Source organism: Cervus canadensis, chromosome 19 (assembly GCF_019320065.1).
Source record: "Cervus canadensis isolate Bull #8, Minnesota chromosome 19, ASM1932006v1, whole genome shotgun sequence".
NCBI classification, from domain to species: Eukaryota; Metazoa; Chordata; class Mammalia; order Artiodactyla; family Cervidae; genus Cervus; species Cervus canadensis.
In genome coordinates this window covers 52,850,291-52,864,787 of record NC_057404.1, presented here as the reverse complement: position 1 = coordinate 52,864,787, position 14,497 = coordinate 52,850,291, and positions in this window count along the sequence as shown.

Genomic DNA, 14,497 nt, shown 5'->3' with positions numbered 1-14,497 from the left:
TAAGTTATTTAATTGACATATACTCCAACTTCATCCAATGAAACTACCAAAAAATGGAGGTGTTTAGGTGATGTAAAATCTGACTGAACAAAGAAAGCTTGTTGCCAGTCATAGCAACCTGGCACCCATGATCTCTGCAAGTCACACATTTAGTTAGAGTGAAAACTCATTAAAGTATCTGGGAATATTAAGATGATGATATGATTCTCAATAGCTGCAAGCAGCCCTTTGACAGTTGGCTGAGACTGCCAGCTCCTACCCTGACCCTCTCTACCTTCCCCACAGACACAGACATACAGAAACATCCTTGTGTGATACATATTTATTAAGAAAATCCTGTGTAAAATTGTATATCTCCTACTTAGTCTCATTCATAACAACATGTTCTGGAAAGGCAGTGTATGTCAGTTCAGTTCAGTAGCTCAGTGTCCGATGCCTTGTGACCCCATGAACTGCAGCATGCCAGGCTGCCCTGTCCATCACCAACTCCTGGAGTTTACTCAAACTCATGTCCATCAAGTCAGTGATGCCATCCAACCATCTCATCCTCTGTCATCTCCTTCTCCTCCTGACTTCAATCTTTCCCACATCAGGGTCGTTTCAAATGAGTCAGTTCTTTGCCTCGGGTGGCAAACTCCAAAGTATTGGAGTTTCAGCTTCAACATCAGTCCTTCCAAAGAATATTCAGTACTGATCTCCTTTAGGATGGACTGGTTGGATCTCCTTGCAGTCCAAGGGACTCTCAAGAGTCTTCTCCAACACCACAGTTCAAAAGCATCAATTCTTTGGTGCTCAGCTTTGCTTATAGTCCAACTCTCACATCCATACATGACCACTGGAAAAACCATAGCTTTGACCAGATGGAACATTGTTAGCAAAGTAATGTCTCTGCTTTTTAACATGCTGTCTAGGTTGGTCATAACTTTTCTTCCAAGGAGCAAGCATCTTTTAATGCCATGGCTGCAGTCACCATCTGCAGTGATTTTGGAGACCAAAAAATAAGGTATCTCACTGTTTCCATTGTTTCTCCATCTATTTGCCATGAACTTATGGGAGCAGATACCATGATCTTAGTTTTCTGAATGTTGAGTTTTAATGCAACTTTTTCACCCCTCTTCTTTCACTTTCATCATGAGGCTCTTTAATTCTTCTTCACTTTCTCCCATAAAGGTGGTGTCATCTGCCTATCTGAAGTTATTGATATTTCTCCCAGCAATCTTGATTCTAGCTCGTGCTTCATCCAGCCCAGCGTTTCTCATGATGTACTCTGCATATATGTTAAATAAGCAGGGTGACAAAATATAGCCTTGACGTACTCCTTTCCCTATTTGGAACCAGTCTGTTGTTCCATGTCCAGTTCTAACTGTTGCTTCCCAACCTGCATGCAGATATCTCAAGAGGCAGGTCAGATGGTCTCATATTCTTATCTCTTTAAGAATTTTCCAGAGTTTGTTGTGGTCCACACAGTCAAAGGCTTTGGCATAGTCAATAAGGCAGAAGTAGATGTTTTTCTGGAACTCTCCCGCTTTTTTGATGATCCAACGATGTTGGCAATTTGATCTCTGCCTTTAAATCCAGCTTGAACATCTTGAAGTTCACGGTTCATGTACTTTTGAAGCCTGGCTTGGAGAATTTTGAGCATTACTCTACTAGCATATGAGATGAGTGCAGTTGTGAGTGCAATTGCAGTATATGTGGCAATGTATATTTTTGTTCCCTGAGGGAAAACAAATAAATTATACTGGTGTTAAAAAGCTGTTCTTCAGTTATCCTCAATGTTGAAAGTTAAGAAAGAAAGAAATAATTGTCAGACTGTTCAGTGTTTTATATAGAAAGTCTTTATGGGGTAGTATCAGAAGTAGATTATAGTTGAATGATTATTGTAATTTTAAAGTAAAAAAAAAAACAATTCAAATGTATAAATCAAATTTAGTACCTGTAACTAATTAATGAATATTTTTTTCATCTAAAATGACAAAATAAATCACAAAGAAGATTCAAATATCCCTGTAGAGAGCATAATAAAATTCTGCTTTCATTTTAAAATATCTAACTTCTATACATTTAGGCTTTATCAATTAAATATGCTACTATTCTGAAATACTTTAAATAATGTATATATTTTTTCAGTTCAGTTCAGTCTCTCAGTCCTGTCCAACTCTTTGTGACCCCATGGACTGCAGCACACCAGGCTTCCCTGCCCATCATGAACTCCCTGAGTTTACTCAAACTCATGTCCATTGAGTCAGTGATGCCATCCAACCATCTCATCCTCTGTTGTCCCCTTCTCCTGCCTTCAGTCTTTCCCAGCATTAGGGTATTTTCCAATGAGTCAGTTCTTTGCATCAGGTTACCAAAGTATTGGAGTTTCAGCTTCAGCATCATTCCTTCCAATGAATATTCAGGACTGATTTCCCTTCGGATGAACTAGTTTGATCTCCTTGAAATCCAAGGGACTCTGAAGAGTCTTCTCCAACACCACAGTTCAAAAGCATCAATTCTTTGGCACTCAGCTTTGCTGATAGTCCAACCCTCACATCTATACATGACGACTGGAAAAACCATAGCTTTGACTAGACGGACCTTTGTTGGCCAAGTAATGTCTCTGCTTCTTAATGTGCTGTCTAGGTTGGTCATAACTTTTCTTCCAAGGAGTAAGCATGTTTTAATTTCATGGCTGCAGTCACCATCTGCAGTGATTTTGGAGCCCAAAAAATAAAGTCTGTCACTTTCCATTGTTTCTCCAACTATTTGCCCTGAAGTGATGGAACCATACAGCCCATACAAATTTGGATACTAAGATTTTGAGATTTTAAAAAGAGTTGGCAAAAACCAAAATGTACCCTTTAAACATTTTCTGGCTGAAATCAGAAAAGAGATCCTTAATAATTCACCACTCATTTGAATATATTTCTATGAATAAAATTTTCAGTATAGCAATTACAGACATATCACAATAATTATATGATATGTGTAAAACATTTAGACTAATGATGCTCCCATAATCTCTAAACTGTAATGTGTCTTCTTTCAATTAAGAAGCTTGCAAAAGTTACATTTTTCCATAAAAGTTCAAAATTGGCTTGTATAAAAGAAAATCAATGATACAAAGAAAATAATAAAAGCATAAAGCAAGGTGACGGTATAAGACCACTAAAGCTTGTTATGACCATAAATGTAAGCTTATTAAATTCTTCAATGAATAGAAAAATGGACATTTAAACCAGAGGAACATCAAGGTTAAAATAAATGAAATGATGACGATTCATCAGACACATATAAGGCTAAAAGAAATCTTGGAAGGCCATAATTTGAGACAAAGTGTATGTCAAAGTATACAATTTAAATTAAAATGTAATATTCATACAAATATCAGTGAATATGGAGCCAAAGGCAAAGAAACAAAACTACGAAAGCCATTAACCGGGCACCGGCTAGGGCTTCTCAGATGGCACTAGTGTTGAGTCCACCTGTCAATGCAGGAGGCCTGGGCCTGATCCCTGGGTCAGGAGCATCCCCTGAAGAAGGGCATGGCAACCTGCTTCAGTATTCTTGCCTGAAGAATCCCATGGACAGGGGAGTCTGGCAGACTACAGTACATAACATCCAGAAGAGTCAGACACAACTAAAGCGACTTAGCTTGCACAGCAGGCACCAGTAAAATGGTGAAATTCATTCAAAGAGCACAAAAGTTGTTAAAAAATGCTAGGTTAGTACAAAACTAGTTAACGTAATTGTTTTGTTTTTTCTTTATAATCTGCAAGTTAATCTGTAGGTTAACAAGGAATTTCTCATGTTGGGTATCCCGTATTGTTCAGTCACTAAGTTGTGTCCAACTCTTTGCAAGCCTATGGACTGTAGCCCGCCAGGCTCCTCTGCCTATAGGATTTTCCATGCAAGGATACTGGAATGGGTTGCCATTCCCTTCTCCATTGGATTGTTTCAACGCAGGTATCAAACTCGGTCACCTGCATTGACAGGGAGATTCTTTTACCACTGAGCACCAGGGAGACCATAAGAGCAAATAGCAAAGTTGAAAACAGGTGTATTCTTTATTTTAAAATTTTAAGTAGGGCATAATTCATAGTACATTATATTACATTGTAATACATACATATAGTACATTGTTGTGTTGTTGTGATTGATTTTCAGTTATCTGTGAAGATAATCACATGACTCATCTTTAACTTCATTACTAGAGGTGTTAGGAGTGGAAGCAAAGTTAAAAGACTTTTCTTAGACTCTCTCGATTCTATTTATCAACAGATTACTGGGCCTGAGTGAATGTGGTGTGCTGTCTGTTGCACATTTCCATAATATTGCATTTGTTTGTGGTGGCTAAGGACTGTGCCATGAGCAGGATTGACTGATCTCTTCAGTGTTCATTTTAAATTTGATGAGAGAATTAATCTTTCATAAAAATGAAAGATTTTTATAATAGCATATACCAAATGTGCTGATAATTTTTCATCATATACCAGTATCAGCAAAGACGAAAAAATTCATGAATGACATGGATATAGAATAATTATTCAAGGTGAGTGCTCTCAGAATTCTAGGGTCATTTCTCTAAGCTGTGTTATATTGCTGAAGTTTTGCCTGTTATATCTCTCTTTTATAACTCTTGCCTTCCATGCTTCATGTGTAGGTTGATTTAGTAAGTTTTAATCCATTAAAAGTATGTAGACTTTTTGAATTATGCAAATATATTTCACTACAATAACACAGTGTGGCAGGCAAACTCTAGGATGGCTCATTATGATGCCTGTTTCCTGGGATCAAGTATAATCCATTCCCTGAAATGGATATAGACTAATAAGTCTCAAACTAATAGATTATAGCAAAATTAGTGGGATGTCATTTCTGTGGTAGTGTTTCATTAGCTAGGACTCTATATTGCTCATAGAGTCTCTTTAAAACTTTGTTTTGCTGGTTTAATGATGTGAGTGTCCATGGCAAGATATTATGGGAGGTTTCTATGAGCTGAATGATGTCTCTAGGATCTGAAGTGACCTCCAGCCACAAGCTGGAACCTGGAACCTCAGTCCTACATTCTGTGCAATGCAATTTTTCTTTTTTTTTCATTCATCTCAATTGCATTGAAAAGAACCATTCAGTTTGGAAGGTAGACATTTCCTTTGTCATGCTGAAAAATTCTTCCCTCTATTATTTCTATGGTAATAGAAAAATGGATCCCCAAAAGATATCCACATTAAATCCTTGGACCTGTGAATGTTATTAATATTTATTTGTAAATGGATTCTTGAAGACGATTAAGTTAGTTTCTGAGAAGTAATCCTGTATTAAATCAGCTGTCTGTCATAGCGCTAAATGCTGTCACAAGCACCTTTAGAAAGAGATCAGTACACAGAGGAGAAAATGATCTGAAGATAGAAGCAGAGATTGTAGTAAGAGGCCTTGAGCATAGGGATCCTGGGGCGACCATCAGAAGCTAGGAGAAAGGAACAGATTCTCCAGTTGAGTCTTTGGAGGTAGCTGACTTTGCTCAGAATCTTAATTTTGGGCTTCAAGTCTCCAGGACTTAGTAAATAAGTATCAGTTGTTTTAAGCTACCAAGTTTGTGATACTTTGTTATGGCAGCTACAGGAAATAAATTTAACCTTTTCCCAAGATAAAATATGGGAGAAAATATCAATAGGACAGAAGACCTTCTAGGTAGATAAACACCCTACTCAGAGAAAGATCAGACTATAAGCTAATAGTGAAGAAAACAATGTTTCATTGAGACAAAGTGCAGATCTCAATGGGTAGGAATTAAAACATGAGAAATGAGGTTTATACTTACAAGAAGGGTAGATGGACTTCTCCTTGAAATTCTGTTTCAACCAGTCTTGGAAGAACAGAACCCAGAATCTGACAAAACCATCCTATTTTTGATATCTGAAATTTTGCCACTCAATATTATTTGAGGTTGTTAAGCTGGAAATAGGTGAATATATAGTAGGTGTAAAATAGTTATTATTGTGTTTTTATTTGAAATATGTTTATTAGATCATATCTACCATGGAAACTAGCTAGAAGAATCTGATGTCTGACTAAAACTACAAAAATAATAGGTTTTAAAATGTATTTCTATAAACAGAAACCTAAAGCTAAGATACTTCTCAGAGACAGTAGAGTGGATCATTAATACAGAATCTGTGGGAAGTCATTGAGTTCTATATAAAAAAGCATATAGAGAGGACACTGACTGACCTGGAAAATGTAAAAACAATGTTGTTAAATTTGCCTAAATATATAGCTTTTTCAAAGAGAGATTTAATGATTGAAACATATCAGGAACACTTCTTATCAGTTGATTCATTCACTCACTCTAACAAATGACTTTGTACCATGCATCACATGCTGTTCTAGAAACTGAGTTTTCCTTGGCCTCGTGGAACTTATATCCTAGTGCCAGTAACAGATTAACATATACTTCATAGATATTTAAATAAATATTTGGGAGTAGTAATAAAAACAAAATCAGATAAAGGATGCCTCAGTGAGTATCAGAAGAAATGTAAGGCAAAGATTTGAATGCATGGAAGTAGTACTTCTTAGTAATATCTGGAAGACGGTTCTTCCAGATTGACCACCAGTGGAATGTCTGTGGTGCTCTAGCTTGCTTTCTATACCATGGAAAGGGAAGAGCCAATTTGAGGTAGAGTAAGTGAAGAGGAAAGCCATAGGAAAGAGGAAGAGTTAGGTACTGTTTTCATTTTAGATGTAGGGTTGTCATTTAGGGTAGAATTCTGAGCAGAGGTATGACAGGATATTGCTTTTGCTTGAAAATGATGACTGTTATAGACTGTATTATGTTCCTCCAAAATTCATAAATTAAAGTCCTAAATCTTGGTACCTCAGAGAGTGAGTGCATTTGAAGACAGAGCCTACAAAGAGATAAGTGAAGTAAAATGAGTTCATATGGATTGGCCCTAATTCAGTATGACTGATAAGAAGAGGAAATTTGGACATGCAGAGAGACGCCCAGGATGCATGCGCACAGAGGAAGGACCCTGTGAGGACAGTGAGAAGGCAGGCATCTACAGGCGTGGAGAGAAGATTCGGAAGACACCAATCCTGCTGACACTTTGATCTTGGAACTTTAGCTTCCAAAATTGTGAGAAAATAAATTTCTTTTTCATAAGCTACCGAGTGTATGGTATTTTGTTATGGCAGCCCTAGAAAACTAATACAATGACTTTGGCAAATATGTGGAAACCATGTATTAGGAAAGTAGGTTTAGAAGTAGTACTACAGGTACTACTGGGTGAGATATTGGTGAAATGGGCTAAAGAGGTGTGGGGAATGGCAGGAGATATTTAGGTACTAATATATACTAGGAAATTAGAGCCATAAGAATTTCCAGACAAAGTGAATATGGGATGTGAGATAAATTAAACTATGAGGAAGGATAAACCCAAGGTGCCAATTGCCATGTTTCATTTTTATCCATGTTGAAATTAAGATTATTTTTTCTAGTCCAAACTGTGCTTTAACAACTACTAGACTTGTTCGTTTGTTTGTTTTTAAAAATATTTTTTTTCACTAATGAAAACATGCATTACACATCGTACATAAAAATAGGAGCCACATAATTTAATACTAGACTCAGTTAATCCCAGCTTTTCCCAGCAAAGCTATCAGGCAGTCTAGCTGGAAATACATTTACTGAGTGACAGTGTGGGAGGCTCTTTTGAGCTTTGAAAGGTCTGGATGAGTTCCAGAGGCCAACGTGGAAATTAGTTGCTCACAGTTTCTGGCAGAAGTCTTCTCATCAGCACTGACTTTCTGAGCAGCCGCTGTAACAGGGCGCTGCCTGCCAAGGCACGGGGCCTGACAGCTGTGCAGTTAGGGGGCTGGGCGGGTGATCGGCTGGTTTTAGGAGGAGATACGCACATTGTACAAATGATGCTCAAAAGGCAAACTAACCAGTATTTTAAAAAGGCTGCTTAATATTCTCAAATTCTCTGTCATTCATTTTATTTCTTCCATAAGGGACAGACTTGAAAATAATTAGACATTAAAGTATTTCTGAGGTTAACTTCTTTTATATGCATTCTTACGATATTTTACTTATAATTTAATCATTTTGGAAAGTACGGGAAATTGATTTTTATGAAAATATAGCATCTGGTGACATAAATAATGTTTGCAGAATTGAGTAATTTATAACCCCTAAGGCATTGCATGCAGTGAACTTTAACTCAAAGTGATAATGAAAAACATCACCCTGCCCTTTGCAGGTTTTAGAAAATGCTCTATGTTGTGAAACAACACAGGTTGTTTATTATAACTTAGATTTACATTATTTATGAAATGTTAACTTTACTACTCATTATCCTATATGAACTTTCAATTTATTTACCACTAATCCTGACTATATAAGCAAGTAAATTGTGATATATGAATACTATTTTTGCAAATAGTTGTACTTATTTAATGCATATTCTTTCTCACACATAGATGCACATTTTAGTTTTCAGACTTAAATCTGATATGCATTGTTGTTCATCTTTATTTTTCTGTAACTCAGGTTAATTTTTATTTTGAATTACTTTTCAATCAAGATAGGAGAAAATTAATCTTAATCTGCCACTTATCTCCTGTTTTCAAGGTTCAGTAAAAATTCTAGGAGGACTTTTCACTGACAAGTAGATGGGAGCATGAAAATGAAAGTGTTAGTCTCTCAGTCGTACCCCATGGACTGTAGTCTTCCAGGCTCCTTTGTCCATGGAATTCTCCAGGCAAGAGGAGTGGGTAGCCTGTGCCTTCCTGCATTGCAGGCAGATTCTTTACCATCTGAGTCTCCAGGGAAGCCTACGTAATCCTTGAATCATGTGTCTATATACATGTCAACTGACCCATTGAGATGCATCATTCCATCTGTTTGTTTTCGATTTATAAATGTTGTGAGAATGTTCTTTACTTTTGTTTCTAATAAAGACTCTTGGGTCCAGCAGCTTTCCCCAATCATCTCATGCTATAGTTAAGATTAACTTTGCTGCTTTTCCATCATACCAAGGTAAGAAAATTGCTGACAAGCTCTTTACAGTCCAAAATGACTAGGTTCACAGTCTCTGTTTTTCAAACTTCTTACAGAACACCTCTTTCTTTCAAATCACAAGATGCAGACTACTTTGGAACAGACTGTTCTACTATTTGCCCTTTTTTTGCCTTTTCCAAGGAGAATATTTTCTAGTCTTCAGAAAAAGTCTGTTTATTTCTCAGCTCCATTACTATATAAATTTTGAACATCTATCAAACATTTTGCTTATGAATAGAGTCTTTCAAAATTGCTTGAGTTCTTGGAAACCAAAGCATTAAAAATAACTTTTTAAAAAAATTTTAAAATTGTTTTTGGTTTCATCCTTCCCCTGGGAAAATGAGCTCCAAAAGTCCTAAGTGCTTGAATGAGAACTGGAGAAGAAGGTGTGAAAAATAACATGGAAAAAAAATAAAGAGCTTGAGTTAATATCACTGAAAAAATAAAAAATATATTTGCAATGCAAAATCCTCATTTAGATTCACCTTTACAGAATACACTAAATGGAAATTAAAGGGTACTCTCAGAAACAACATATTACCTACGACCCCTATGCTTCATAAGAAAAAGTAAAGATAAGCCTGAGGGGATTAAACTAAGTCATTTGTTTAGTTAAGATGTATATATGAATTATTTATGTGACCAAGGAAGGTTTAAATTGTATCGAGCTATTGGTGTATTTTGTATTCTCTCTCCCATGTCAAGGGGAATGTAAGAAAATGCATATATATATATGTGTATATATATATATATATATATATATATACACATACACACACACATATGTGTGTATATATCAAGACACTGAAGGACTTCAAGATAATCATTGGGAAAACTTGCGATGTGTTCACCAGAGTCCAGGGGATACCTGAATCCATCTGTCCAACTCTAGGGTGAACAGTAACTACTAGAGTTGCCACTGTTTAGCAGCAGAGCATGGATAGTTGGCTGTCCCAAAAATGGACTAGGTAAGGATGCGTGTAATTTTCTGTAAAATTGGTTGAGTCACCCAGGCCCATCTCTGTCCAGTAGAAATGCAGGCAGCGGCTAGGGTACACAGCACGGAACCACCCTAAGGCTGTAGAAGAGCACCCAGTTAGAAGAGGCATCGCTAACTTCTCGGAGAGCTGCCCCACAATGGGATTCTCTATAAAACCCACAGAAATACCGCCTAATGGAAACAGGCAGAAATTTTGAATCCACTGTGTGTGTGTGTGTGTGTGTGTGTGTATTTATATACATATGAGACTGGTGTCTGTAAACCTTCACTGTGTCTTCACTGCTGTCCTGAAGCTGCCCCTGTCATAGGGAAGGGGCTAAGACAAAAATCAGAAACGACATGTATAGCAAGGAAGTGAGAAAACAAACATATGCGTGTGCAATTTTATTCAAGGGGAAAGGTTGAAAAGATAATGAATAAACTTAAAATGTTTATCTTATAGCATCTAGTTTATTCAAAATGCTTTAAACCTGTATATGCTAATACTATAAAATACTTTATGGACTCTTATGCAGTCTAGTTTGTTCTAAATTAGCATATGTATTAGGAATGTATGATGCCCATTCAGCCATTAATCTTCCCTGGTGGCTCAGATGGTAAAGCGTCTGCCTGCAACGTGGGAGACGTGAGCTCAATCCCTGGGTCGGGAAGATCTCCTGGAGAAGGAAATGGCACCCCACTCCAGTATTCTTGCCTGGAAAATTCCATGGACAAAGGAGCCTGATAGTCCATGGGGTCACAAAGGGTTATACACGACAAGTGACTTCACTTTTACTTTTCAGCCATTAAACACATGTTTTCTGATTTATGCAATTTTATATTATAGATTTTAATTTTTTTAAAACCTACCTGATCATCAGTCTCTTCTTTTCCCTGGAGTATTCGGGCAAAGAAGAATTAGTCTTTATCATTTCCTCGGGTGATTCTAAGATGTGGCTGCTTCTCTGTGCCATTCCCATTTGCTGCGTTCACTCTGCTCGCTATCATGGCAGGAAGGATCTGAAAAACGTACCACCCTTCCCAGTGCTGGCCTCCCCATTGTAGTTGAAGCAGAGGTGTGAATATTGAAGGTGAATAGCACTTCTTTATGATATTTTTGCACCCAGTACCATAATTTGAGGCTTTCCTGGACGTAATCAGATTTTACTTAATGTTTGAGTAGACGAATCAGCTTTATTATGTAACAAGACAAACAACCCAAAGTGAATACAACATATCTCTGAAATTAATGAAAAGTTAGCTGACAACCCCCTCAAGGAATTTTTATAATTTCTAGCTTTCTACATCATTGCTTAATCACTACCTCCTTCTTTTGATTTACATCCCATCTTCTCTCTTCTCTATTTATCCCTACTTTAAAAACACTCTTTCATGTGCAGAGCAATTTATCTGTCCTCTTTTCTCCATTTACATTTTGCTAAACTGTATCCTCAGGTCTTTATTCCTAGGCAGATTATGGGTTTGTTTGTTTTTTGTGAATCAAAAATTTCCAGCTGTATATCAATATATATAAATGTATGTGCATATATATATATATGTTTGTCTTTATAACTTTAACCTTGATACAGATATAAAGTAGAAAATAATTTTTCATTTGTTATCTTTTATTCAAAGTTATCTTTTATTTTAAAATTTAGATTCCACCTTCTTGTATCTTTACTACCAGTAATTATCCTCTGTATAGCAGAAACTATAATTAGTATAGATAAATATATTTTTTTAATCACAGCAATCATAGCATAAAATGTCCATTTGGTCAGAATTCTAAAATAAAACAGATGGCAATCTCAAAAAAGTATAAATGAAGAGGGTTTCATGAAACATTATCTATGGATATAAAGACAAGGTTAAAGAAAACTAATAAGGGATGGTGAATCACCACAGGACTAGCAATAGCAGTCATCTGTTATCACCCCTAGGCTGGTAGGGATTTGGAGCTAGTGGTTACTACATCTGATGGCTGTACCTGTTTAAAATAATAATTATAAAGAAATAGTGGTGAGCAACCACTGCCAGAGTGCAACCAAACAAATCGAATGAACCAAGGTAATAAATACCCTGACTTTTCCCTCCAACTGCCCTTGAATGCCTTCCATTGCTCTCTATTGGATAACTCTCCTGGAAGATGGAAATAACAGCTTTGTTGGTTGTTAGCCCTTAGAAGACAGATGTTCAGTGTTTGTAGCAACATAAAGTAGATGGAACAGTGAAGCTGGAGAGACAAATAGGGAATAACTTGTACAACCTACTTCTTTTTCCCCTTCCCCCATAGTGTCAACTTAGATGTTTTGGATGGAAGACATACAACATGGAAGAATAATGGAAATGACAAATTAATATAAAGCAGGGTTGCTTTTATGTAGCAATTTAGTTTTCCTTCTTATATCATTTATTACATGTTTTCTTACCTTCTATAAGTACATTAACTGGTTGGAGATTTTTTATGTGGAGGGTAAACGTAATGCAAATCTTCATTCCCCTGAGACACACATTTTCCATGCACCTGTGTTTACCAGGGTGACCACTGTTATTTCCTGTGAGAAATAGGAGGCACTTAAGAGAACTTCCTCACTTTATGATTAGAATAATATATGTGTTCTTGACACAGTTGTGGAAGAGAAGCTTATTTTTTTTTTTCATTAGAAATAAGCATCAATCACTTTGTCCAGTACATAAACTCCTCTCAGTTTAGTAGCAAAGCTTCAAATAGGAAGTGGACCTCTTAGGTTTCAATATAATAAACCCATAATTATGCTTCCTGGTGAAAGCATTTCTTTTTGGGTCCTAGAGAATAAATAGAGTAATACTAAGGATCACAGAAGTTGAATGCAAAAATATTTTAAGTCAGGAAGCAACAGTTTGAACTGGACATGGAACAACAGCCTGGTTCCAAATAGGAAAAAGAGTACGTCAAGGTTGTATACTGTCACCCTGCTTATTTAACTTATATGCAGAGTACATCATGAGAAATGCTGGGCTGGAGGAAGCACAAGTTGGAATCAAGATTGCTGGGAGAAATATCAATAACCTCAGATATGCAGATGACACCACCCTTATGGCAGAAAGTGAAGAAGAACTAAAGAGCCTCTTGATGAAAGTGAAAGCGGAGAGTGAAAAAGTTGACTTAAAACTCAACATTCAGAAAAGTAAGATCATGCCATCCAGTCCCATCACTTCATGGCAAATAGATGGAGAAACAGTGGAAACAGTGGTAGAATTTATTTTGGGGGGCTCCAAAATCACTGCAGATGGTGATTGCAGCCATGAAATTAAAAGCACTTACTCCTTAGAAGAAAAGTTATGACCAACCTAGACAGCATATTAAAAAGCAGAGACATTACTTTGCCAACAAATGTCCGTCTAGTCAAGGCTATGGTTTTTCCAGCAGTCATGTATGGATGTGCTCACATCAGTCAAGAAAGCTGAGTGCCGAAAAATTAATGCTTTTGGTTATTCAGAAGCATGTTATTTAGCCTCCATATGTTTGAATTTTTAATAGTTTTTTTCTGCAATTGACATCTAGTCTTACTGCATTGTGGTCAGAAAAGATGACTGGAATGATTTCAATTTTTTTGAATTTTCCAAGACCAGATTTATGGCCCAGGATGTGATCTATTCTGGAGAAGGTTCCATGTGCACTTGAGAAAAAGGTGAAATTGATTGTTTTGGGGTGAAATGTCCTATAGATATCAATTAGGTCTAGCTGGTCCATTGTGTCATTTAAACTTTGTGTTTCCTTGTTAATTTTCTGTTTAGTTGATCTATCCATAGGTGTGAGTGGGGTATTAAAGTCTCCCAGTATTATTGTGTTATTGATGCTTTTGAACTGTGGTGTTGGAGAAGACTCTTGAGAGTCCCTTGGACTGCAAGGAGATCCAGCCAGTCCATCCTAAAGGAGATCAGTCCTGAATATTCATTGAAAGGACTGATGTTGAAGCTGAAACTCCAATACTTTGGCCACCTGAGCAAAGAACTGACTCATTTGAAAAGACCCTGGTGCTGGGAAAGATTGAAGGCCGGAGGAGGAAATCACAGAGGATGAGATGGTTGGATGACATCACCAATCAATGGACAGAAGTTCGAGTAAGCTCTGGGAGTTGGTGATGGACAGGGAGGCCTGGAGTGCCGCAGTGCATGGGGTCGCAAAGAGTCGCATGCGACTGAGTCACTGAACTGAACTGAACTGAAGGATCACAGAAGTTGAATGCAAAAATGTTTTAAGTGGGTTATTAGATATAATAGTAGAGAGGGGCATTCTTAACCACCCCCACCATGGCTCTGGGCCTCTGCTTCCTTTCTGTGGGAGAGATCACACTGAATATTGGCTCACAGTGACTGTGGCTCCCTATGTTCTGCAGGCAGTACCAGGTCACACCTTTTGTTCATTATCATATTGAGACTTTGAGTGGTTGCTCTTTTCCCTCTGAAAACATCTTGGCTTTCATAAT